The 11,586-nt window shown below is 37.4% G+C and overlaps 1 pseudogene; it reads left to right on the top strand.

Moving 5' to 3' along the window:
• The first annotated feature begins 2,402 nt into the window (after window positions 1–2,402).
• Window positions 2,403–5,789, top strand: LOC120524468 (annotated as a pseudogene).
• The last annotated feature ends 5,797 nt before the right edge of the window (window positions 5,790–11,586 follow it).

Below are 11,586 nucleotides of genomic sequence, written 5' to 3'. Positions count from 1 at the left end.
TAAGCCTTATGTGTAATATTGATTGAAATTTCAGCATGCAAATACAACTGTTGCTGACCATCCATGATATTTTTTCTGGGGAAAAAAATATTTCTTCTGCCCCTTGAATGAAGGTGACAACATGCACACATGGTGTTTATTGGTATGCTGAGTTCATTTAAAAGCTTACAATGCAAAACACAACTGAACTAACTGGAAATTAAAACAAAGTAACGAATCACACTCTGATTCAGAACAAAGCAAATGGACTCTGAGTGTGAAAACAGAGAGGAGATTGTAGACCAAAAGGATTTTCAGTAATTGGTGCTTGGAAGTAGTGCCAAAACATGCTCAAGAAAGTACCTAAACTATCCAAAGCAGTAATGTCATAGTGTGTCAGAAAACACCTTCATTGCAAGATGTCTATGATGTGTCTCATATAATCTGTGTAGGAACTGAAACTGAGTGAATTAGTGATTGAGGTTTCTATAGCCAGGGGTGCACATAAGTGGTGCGCAGGTATGCATACGCTATCAAAATAAACAATGCACACCAGATCCAATGTTGTAATGCACGTTTGCATACCTAAGATTTTAAAAAAAGAGATGTGCTAAACATTGGACTGCAGTATGAGCCACTGCTTTTATAACTTTTTTCATTCATCATTTGTCCATAAAGCAAACTCCATTAAGCAATTACTTTGGTGTTCCTCGACCTCCAAAGAAACTCCAGACTAAACCTAAACCACAAAAGAAGCGTATGTTCTTGGAAAAATGTCTGCAGGACGTCAGCTGGCTTCAAACGAATGACACCCTTACTGAAATGTGGTGCAAACTATGCCGTGAAAATCCCACTGTGGCGGATAAAAACATCACCTTTTATACAGGTACTAAAAACTTCAATCATCCAGCTTTTGATAAGCATGTAAATAGTAGAAAGTAGTGTAAGTCGTTGATAACATGCACAGCCAGGACCAGAGGCCAAGTGGTCCGATTGACAGATGGCAAGAAAAGCTGACTGAAGAACAGCATCAAGCACTGGGTACGTTTTTTTTTTGGCCTTTCACAAAGCGAAACATGCACGTCCTATATGTTCATATGAGGAGGATATTCCGCTTCTCAAGAGGCTTGGAGTTAACGTCGGGACCGCTTATCATTCTCGAGAAGGAGGGGGAATATCATGCAGTGCATCGCACAGACAATAACTTCAGGTGTCCTCTTCCATGGATCAGAAGATATAACAAAAATGGAGCAGGAAATTGTGTACATTGTTTCTGTGTCCAGCAATGGATAATTCACCTCAGATTTCCTTGGAATAATTAACCTGGGGGCCAATTGAACAGTACAGGACATAGTGGACAGACTTGTTCAACTGTTTCATACTTGTGGTTAAGCAGAGTGGAAGATGAAGCTGGTCTCAGTATGCACTGATGGAGCCACTGTCAATGTTGGAATTTACAATGGGGTCATTCCAAAATTATGTCAGATGGTGGACATCTGGGATTCCTTTGTGCATAACCTGTGCACTGCCCCCACCCTGGAGAACTGCGCCAAGTCAGCTGATCACACAGTCCCATGCTGTGAGTCATTTAATCAATCCACGGTGAAGTTGCTATCCTTTTACTTACAGAAAGGGGGTGCAAAATGAATTGCACAACTAAAGCAGATCTGTGAGGAGAAAGGCATTGCATTTGTCAAATTTGGAAAGTTTAACTATATCAGATGGTCTGCATGGAGACAGGAGACTCTGTTGAAAATATGGAGAATGTTACCAGCCATTCAGATTCAAGTGGCAACAAGTGATGACAGTAGCCTAAAGCATATCTGCACAGAGCATGCTTGATATTGGGAACATTTTACAGTTCACCTCCCTCAGGTTCCAGCAAGAGAATCTGACTATTGGTGAAGGCAAAGATGAGCTTATGGTTGCTATTGGACAGCTGACACTACTGATGGAAAGTGAGGGTAAGTACAGGAAGGAGACTGTGTCATGTGCTGATGCGGACAGAGACAAGACTGTTGTGTTGAGAGCTCTAATTCATGAGTTTGAAAGCAGATATGAATCCCTCAAATCATGTGATCACTTTTTGATTTTTGATCCTACAACTTGGACTCTTGAAATGAAAGACCTCCACAGTTTTGGCAACACAATACTTAGTAACATCCTTGAGACATATGAGGCCAGCTGTTGTCTGTTGACAGAGTCTCCACTTTAAGAGAGTGGATGCATTTAAACCAAGCAGGAACACGTTTGGCAGCCTCCTCTGTGCATAACCTGGTGAATATAGTGAAGACAAGCAAAAGACAAGTCTTTCTGTTGTCACTTACACTGCCTTTAAGCAGTCCTGCAAGTGGGAGGGGATTTTCATAACTGAATATAATAAAAAACAAGCACAGATCCTGCCTGTCAGACTCTCATCTATAATGCACATCCTGCTGTCTAAGTTCACAACAGAGACCTTTGACCCAAAGCCAGCTGTTGACTTGTGGATGCAAACAGCTAATCGCAGGCTGAGCCAGGGAGAAAGCAGCAGGCCTTGTATATCTGCATCTTCTACTGTTTTTGAAATAGAGGAAGACAGTCAGGAGGGGAGTGATGATAATGATGATGATGGCATAACTTTCAGTGCTTTTAAATAGCAGTAACTGTTGACAGTGCTTAAAAAGCTGTTGTTTCATTTGGTTTTCAGTGTTTGAAAAGTAGTCATTTCATTAGAAAGCTACATACTACGAGGCTTTAATGAACAGATATTTTGTTGTACTGGTTTTATTCATTCTCAGTTGAAATTAAAGTACATGTGATGTCAGGTTATCCATGTATCCCTCTATTGTGTTCGTCATGTGAGGTGGGTCATGGAAAAAATGTATTTAAAAAAATGTGAGGACCAAACAACAACCCCAGGTTCTCCCCTGAGAACAACACCAAATATGTTATGTGCACCCCTGTCTATAGCATAATGATACATTCTTGAAAAATGTGTCCTAATAGTATGATTGGTTGTGTGAGTCTGCTTTCAGGACATATTGTATAATCATTACTGTGGTACTTTCAATTCACTACAGTAATTTGTTATAAAGATATAAAGATGTGAAACCAGGCCTTTGCAAATTGGTAAGGAGGAAGTAAAGAATTCAAGTAAAGGATTAATGGCTAGAATAGATTTAGTACTATGGCACTTTGATCACAGAAGACAGCTCTAAGATATAAAAAGAAAAAAAAGGAACAGTAGGGAATATTATATAAAGTGTAGAGTTCCTATAAAATGCACTACCCCTAATAGTCAGTGACCATGAAGGAAACCTGCAGATCTACATTGTTAAATAGTGTAATGAGGAAATTCCAGTATTAAGCCAACTTTCTTTCAGCTTTGCTCCACATCAGAATCAGAATCAGACCTCACTTTACTGGTCAGGTACATTAATTTGTTCTAGGAATTTGCCCTAATAGTATTGGTGCAACACAGAATGCAAAAAACAAATATAAGAAGATAAAATACAAAGTGATAAAATATGATCTAACATACAAGGGCAATACAATAAAATAGATAGTAAGATTAAAATGTCCAGGCAGTCTAGTGTGCAGGTATATATATATAATGAGTAGAAGCTGTAGAACTAATTAGTAAGAATAACTGCATTTGGAAAAAACGCATTTATGCCTCGTGTTCCATTATTGGAATGACAGTCACGTTGGAGTTATTTATATCCTACTGCCTAAGGCCATCGCCGGGCTCCGACTTTTTACGCACGTCTGCTTCCTGGGGGTACACCTTATCACGTTATGCACAGATTTAGTCAGTTTGCTGCAGATATTGGTGTGCTGGGATCGCCTCAGGAAGTGATGTGAATTTTCTCACATTTTTGAAGAACCATCCGAAGACAGGTAGATATAACTTTGCTGCACTACATCATATACTAACATTTTTTTTCTATTACTTCTCTACTAGTTATGTTATTGTGCTGTAAAAAGAAACTATTGTGCTGTAAAAAGAAATGAAGTTATCATTGTTGTATTGGTTATGGACTTTACATTTTGTGTGTTTCAATTTTGGAGCACCAGGCAAAACCCCTACCAGTAGGACTAATATATTTTAGTGATACAACCACCCGAAAATGCTACATCGCCTGTTTCTGATGAGGACTCAGGAGATGAAGAAGGTGGAACAATAAATAATCTGTCAGGTTCTTTGTTGCGCGCACTTGCGTATCTTATTCAAGATGGCAGTGATGAGGAGTCTGACCCAAGTGATCCCACATACGTACCTGAAGATAACTCCCCTGATGATGAAGTTCCATCAACCTCTACTGCTCAGCAACCTCCTCCGTCAAAGAAGAAGAAAGTGACAAAAATTGTTCGAAAATGGAAATTGTTCGGCTGACCTAACTGCATAACCCGTAGCAGGTACAGTTACAGAACCACCAAACAATGTCTTCACAGAAACCAGAATTCCCACAGAAATTTTTGAGCTTTTTCTTGATGACAAAACCATTGAACTCATTGCCAGATACTCCAATTTATACGCTGCAAGTAAGGGTGTAAATCTGGGATTGACTAGTTCCGAATTCAATTGTTTTCTCGGAATTATTTTTCTGAGTGGTCACGTGTCAGTTCCTAGAAGGCGCAGGCTCTGGGAACGAAGAACAGATGCACATAATGTACTTGTTAGTGCTGCCATGAGACATGATCACTTTGAAACCATATTTTCTAATTTGCATGTTGCTGACAATGCCAATTTGGATCCAATGGACAAGTTTTCCAAGTTGCGACCGCTCATAAACATACTCAATGATAAATGCATGAAATTTGTTCCAAATGAAAGATATTTCAGCTTTGATGAATCCATGTTTCCTTATTTCGGTCGTTATGGGGTGCAAAAAATTTATTTGTGGAAAGCCCATTCGTTTGGCTTCAAGTTTTGGTGTGGTGCCACTCGTCTGGGCTACATTTGCTGGTTTCAGCCATATCAGGGTAAAAACCCAGATAATAAACATGAGGAATATGGTATCGGTGCATCACTTGTCCTGCAGTTTAGTGAGGCACTTGTACAGGCACACCCTGGACAATACCATTTTGTCTTTGATAACTTTTTCACCAGCATTGCACTTCTGGATATGCTCAGTTCAATGCGACATCAGGCAACAGGTACAATGAGAAAGGATCGCATTGACAAAGCACCATTGGAATCAGATGTAGTGCTAAAAAAAAAAGAAAGAGGCACATTGGATTATCGAATTGATGGCAAATTCAATATTGTATGCAGATGGCATGATAACAGTGTTGTCACTGTTGCCTCATTTGGTGCTGGTATTGATCCCCTGTGTCTTGTCAATCATTATTCCCAGAAACTGAAAAAGAAGATCCAAGTCCAGCAGCCAGACATGATCAAAGTCTATAACCATATCATGGGAGGTGTAGACAGAGCTGATGAAAACATTGATAAGTATCGGGCATCAATCCATGGAAAGAAATGGTATTCAAGTCCTCTGTTGTTCTGTTCCGAATTGGCCTTACAAAATGCATGGCAACTGCATAAAACATATGATAAGAAGCCAATGGATCTTCTGGAGTTTTGTCGACATATCGCATGCCATTATTTGGAGACCCACGGTCATCCTGCAGACCCTGACCGAACAGGAAGACCTTCTCAGAAGCGCAACATTGATTCACGTTATGATGGCCTGAATCATGTGATTGTCAAACAGGGAAAGCAAACACAGTGTGCTTAGTGTCATAAGAACACCACATTTCGATGTGAAAAATGTGATGTTGCGTTACATGTCAAATGCTCTGCTGGACATCACACTGAATAGCAGGTATTTACCATCTCCTGAGATAAGAAACATAATTTTATACGTTATGTATAATGTAAGAAGTGGATTTGCCTAGTGTTCCAATTTTGGAAAGCCACATAACTCAACAATGGAATGTAATATTTTTTGTTCCTTATATTTTTCTACACAACATATGTTAATTTCATGCACAAACTAAAAAATTTCAACCTTCGGCATAAATGGGTTAATTAATGTGTTGCTTTAGCTTTTCACTGCACAAAGACATTTGCTGGAAGGAAGCTTTTCAAATAGGTGATGCTCTGAGTGAATCAGATCAGCAATGATCTTTCTGGCCTGCTTCCTTACTCTAGACTAATAATAGGACTAGAATAGGAGAGATGTAATAGCCTACAGTCTTTTCACAGGCTCTGATGATGCACTGCAGATTGGCCTTAGCCTGAACAGAGGCAGTACCAAGGCAGACATTTACAGATGAGAATGGAATGGACTTGATGACAGACTTTACAGCTGGACCAATATTGGTTGAGGGAGATGGAATTTCCTCAGCTAGTGGAAAAAGGACATTCCCTCATGGGCTTCTTCTTAATAATTTCTTAATAATCATCTCTGGTAGGGCATTTTATTTGCTATTGATATTTAGAAAGGACCTGGTTAAAATTGACATGATTAAAATCACCCAATATAAAGATTTATGAGTCTGGGTTGTCTTTTTCAATCTCAGTGACAGTTTAGCCAGTTGCCACTGCACTTCATGAGCATTAGCTTAAGGATAAATATAAACACTGGCCAGTATCAGTGAGGAGAACCTGCATGGTAAATAAAACGACTTACAGTTTATAATAAGCAATTCTAGGTTGGCAGAACATGATTTGAAAAGAACTTATAACAACAAAATGCTGGCATCTGGAAAATGTAATGGAGGAGAGAAGCAAAGAAATATTGTTACCAGGATATAAATCTAAACTATGTGGTTGGTTGTGTTTGTTGAAAAGAAGAATGGGTTTGCTCCAGGCTTGTATTAACTATACAGGAATAAATGAGATAAAAAAAATATTAATAGCTACCCTCTAACTCTGATCTCACTTCCTTCTCAAGAAGTGATGCGAATCAGCTGTAAAAACTAAACTGGATCTTTATAATACATGGAATTTCAATTGATTCTGAAAGAGGATACATTTAAAATTACTACAGGAAACTTTAAAATATACTATTTAACTTTTTGTTGTTTGTGAGGAATATTATCTTTGATTTTCTCATCGTCCAGGTCATGACAACTGTCTCCTGATCATAGGCTTCATGTCTGAGAAATCCTGTGGATTCTTTTGAGGGGAGAATCTGTTTTCTAAACTACAGGTAACTAGGGTTGCTGAAGTAATTTGCCTATACAAAATGAAATAGGTACAGAAGTTTATTTGGGGCTGTTTCCTCAAGGATTCAATGGATTTAGTATTCTTGAAATCGTTTTTACTATTACTCCCCATCCTTAGACATGCAGAGTCTACACCACTCTTTGCTGGGCAGAAGCATGTATTTCTTCTCCCTGGCATTATAATAGACTGAAGACAAGGAGGTATTGATTAAGTTAGAAATAACTTTAGGCCTTTAGGCAGAGAAATCTGTCCAAAATGCTAATTTATTTATAGGTCCATGCTCTCCATTTAATACAGAAGGCAGCCGAGAAGCTGTTTTGGGGATCCAGGTTAATAAGGGTAATGAATCATTTACAGATGCAAGGACAAGTCACAGGAACTAACATGATCACTCAGAAGTGATTCTGATGAATGGGTAGAAGTAACTCTAGGATAAAATTCTGAGGTGTTTTGAGCCCAGAGTCCATAGTCAAAAAAAGTATTGGGAACATTTGAGGTGAGCCAAATGGATCAGCCTACTTATAGACAGATTTTGTGTTTAGTTCTGTATTTATTAATATAATGAGTTTTTGCTTTGATCATCCATTCAACGTGATCTCGTCATTAATAATATGATTATTTTTATTGTTTGCCTCCTTTCTGTTATTGTGAAAACCTGCCAAAGGTGCCCTCTTTCTGTCATCATCTGACCTATTTTATCGAATGGTACATGTGACAACAGGGCCATAAAAGGCCAACACCTAAGTCATTAGCATTATAAACAAGACAGGGATGAGCTCTCGATGAGTCACCAGTGCACAGCAAACTTCCTGACATATTTCAGTTAAATGTAACATCTTCATTTAACCTAAACGCTACATCTTTTAGATATGTAAAGAAATCCTGAGGTCCCAAGAGAAAAGTCTATGTAAACTCTAGACAATAAACAGGCCAGGATTCAGATCCACTGAAAGCAGTAACACACACTACAACATCACCATATTCCAACTTTCAGTCATTTTTCACCTTGTACATTTGTTGTCTTATATAGTAGATTGTGGAAATGTATAAAACATATACTTAAAACATATGGCTTAATTAATTTTGATATTATTAATTGTACTTTAAATCAAGCTGTATACAGCTCATAGGGGACTTTTATTTAACAGCAGAATTTTTCAGTTAAAAGTAGACTAGTTTAAAGCGTTCAAAAGCAACTACTTAAAATATTTCTTTATGTGAGCTAAAAGTGCTCATACAGTACATAATTCCATTAATTATTTATTAACTAAATAAATGCCTATTACACTTTATTAATAAAATGGTTTATCAATACTGTACCTTTCTGTCTCATTAGGGTAGATTACATATTTTTGAACATAATTAAGAAGTTCACTTTAAATATAATACTGTTGTGTAAAGGTAACCTACTCTTGCCCGCACTTCTTGTGTTTTTAATGAACTACAGAATCTAATGAGCATCAGAACACAAAAAAATTCATTTTTTTCTTGTGAAATAAAAAAATATATGCAGCAATGTTTTACTTTTTTCTTTTTTCCTTTTCCACTCTGTAAACATGGAATGAAGAAGCATGAATTGATATTAATTTAAATCCTATTCAGAGCCTTGTTTGCAATAAAATATTAATTAATAAAACTGAGTTACCCTAATGGCTTTTTTACATGAGCAACACATACATCTGATGAACAATATTACCTAATTCATGTATTCATTAATGAGCATCATTATTTAAATCTTCATCTAAAACAGAAAAAATGCTTACAATTGTTTAATTTCATATTTCAGTTATTGTCTAGCATAAATTAAGAGCGAAGAGCATATCATTTGTTGAAAATAATAAGAATAATAAAAAACAGCTTTATATTTTCTATTTTAATACCCATTAAAAAGGATGTTCACTAATGGAAACCCATTAAATGGCTAATGGCAAAGCGAATTGATTTTGCAGAGTCCCACATCTAAACAAATATGTCTAAAACCACTAAACTATAATTAAACTGTACTGCTTAAAATTATAGACTTTTATTTACATGGCAAGAGTCTGCTGGAAAATGTGAATATTGTCCTGAATGTGCTTCTGTCTGAAGAATAAAAGTAAAAATAAATATTACTGGTATTGAGGCAAAAGAGAGAGCTTGATTTGAGCAGTCAGAATAATGATATAGCTTAAGGAAAACATTGCGGCCAGTAGATAAGGCAAAGACTCTGAATAATTACAGGTTTACATTAACTTGTTCCACCACACTTCCTATTGAAACAAACCCTTTCAAAAGATTTATGCCCCTCTCTTTTAAAGTCTTAGTTACATAATTGATCTGACTTGCTTTAACAGGTATATTTAATTATGCATTGTTGCATTGTTGTCACAAATCTTAGAATAAAGTCAAGAATATTAAAGAAGAAGCAGCTTGGAGCAGATAACAAATCTTCATAGAGCCAAATGCGTGCTGTGTCTTACCCAGAAGAATTTGTGGTTGTGAATCCCTTTGTAGTGGGAATTGGCACCATGCTACACTTTGGGCTCTTGTATATCATGAACTAAATGTATTGATGGTGAAAGCAGAAAAACCGAAACACAGATTTATAAAAGTGAAGAAAACAATTGTTTTTTATTTACAGGTGCTTCAAACATAAAGGTGCAAAAAGGAAATTCCCAAATCAAACTAATGTGGCTGTCATTAAATAAAACTCAGTCGTAACGACATACACACCCAGCAAAAATAATAAAAATATCAAACATAAAATATTTACAAAATTATAGTCCCCGTCTTCCTGTGCCAATCAAAATCAGTAAAGGAAAAGAAAAAGAAGCTATTTACAAAAAGAGAAATAAATCTCTCTCCTTCCCAAAAGCAATAATCAAGGAGAATTGAAAAAAAGAAACTATATACATAAACAAATCTCCTTCCTTCTTCTCCAGTTTTTAAATGATCTGGAAAAATAAATCAAAAAGCTATTTACATTACAGAAAAAAACACTGTTAATGTATCCTATCAATATTCAAGGGCTTTAACACTTGCTCACCACTCCACCTTCACTCTGCTCGTTGTTCTGAAGGTTAGTCAGACTCCCAACCCATTCAAAAGATGACCTCTGGTGTCAACTTTCCAGTTTTTTTATGTTGAAGGGGTATTGTGGTGCCCAATCCACACCGATGCACTCTTGTCCACCAATCAGGGAGCACACAGTGATGCTTCACACACTACTCTTCCTCCTCCTCTTTCCGTAATACTCCCTTTTACCAATGCATTATCCAGTGTGCTATCCCTAAGGAACTGCTTCTCTCTCTCTCTCTCTCTCATGCAGTTGCACTCTTTCCGGTAAGTACTACTTGCTTTTAAACTTTTAGCCCGGGACTTTGCAACGCTCTTATGGGTTCTCTTTAGCTAGGCAGTACACCACTCATATTGCCTCTTTTCCTTTTTCAAAAGCAGAAGGGCACGACAGGTGGTGGACCTCGCCGGTCTTGATGTTTGTCTGATTCCCTTAACATTGCATGAATCAGGCACATGTGCCATGGACACACAAAAACCTGAGCCACTGAGAAGCCACATGTCCTCTGGAGATTTGACACACCTCCTCCTCCCTCAGGGTAAGTGTGTCCATTTTCTCAAGACGCATTTAAAAATACAGGTAAGGATATGAATAGCTATACTGTGACAAGCGATTATCCCTTTACGTGGATCATGCACATGTGTTAGATGAATACTTAACACTAGAAATACCAGAGCCTACAAAAAAACTTGTAGATACGTCCCACCTTAAATCGCTTCTTAAATCCCTTCACACCTCTCCGCCAGCGTCCTTTGTCTTCTAAATGTGCTGATAAAGAGAAGCTAGAAGTAGCCGGCTATTCCATCCCCCCACCAATTTAGAACGTGCACGAACTTCTCCAAGCCCATGCCTTGATTGAGTATCTGGGAGTGAAGTGGAGTTTTAGAGTGGAAATAATAGATCGTTATTTGGAACAAACGCATTTAATGTGAGTTCCGTTTCTAAAGTAATCTGTGTAAACACATTTTTAAAACAGAAACATTTTTCATATTCTAGTAGTATATGACAAAATGTAGGCATAAACTATATAATGTATGAAGCCTGAAGTCCAAATATCAAAGAAACATTTTCACAAAAGGTACAAATATAACACAACAATTGCACTTTTATTCAAAAATATAGCTGCAGAAAAAAAAGCCGCCTTAACATGTGACATTGATACCCACCCTTTACAGCTGCCTCCGTGGCGCAATATAATCAGCTACTGACTGGGAATCAAAAGGTTGTGCGTTTGATCCTGCACCACTCCGTTTTGAAAAGTAAACTGCTCTTATTCTTACTATTTCAGAATAAAAGCATACATTTGATTTCAGTCTGTAACAGCCGGTGTAATTTATGATCCTTGTAAAGGTTAGGTTTATTTTTTTGTTTTTTTTAATTCACTTTTCAT

Source organism: Polypterus senegalus, chromosome 2 (assembly GCF_016835505.1).
Source record: "Polypterus senegalus isolate Bchr_013 chromosome 2, ASM1683550v1, whole genome shotgun sequence".
Taxonomy (NCBI): domain Eukaryota; kingdom Metazoa; phylum Chordata; class Cladistia; order Polypteriformes; family Polypteridae; genus Polypterus; species Polypterus senegalus.
This window is presented reverse-complemented; position numbering and strand designations above follow the sequence as displayed.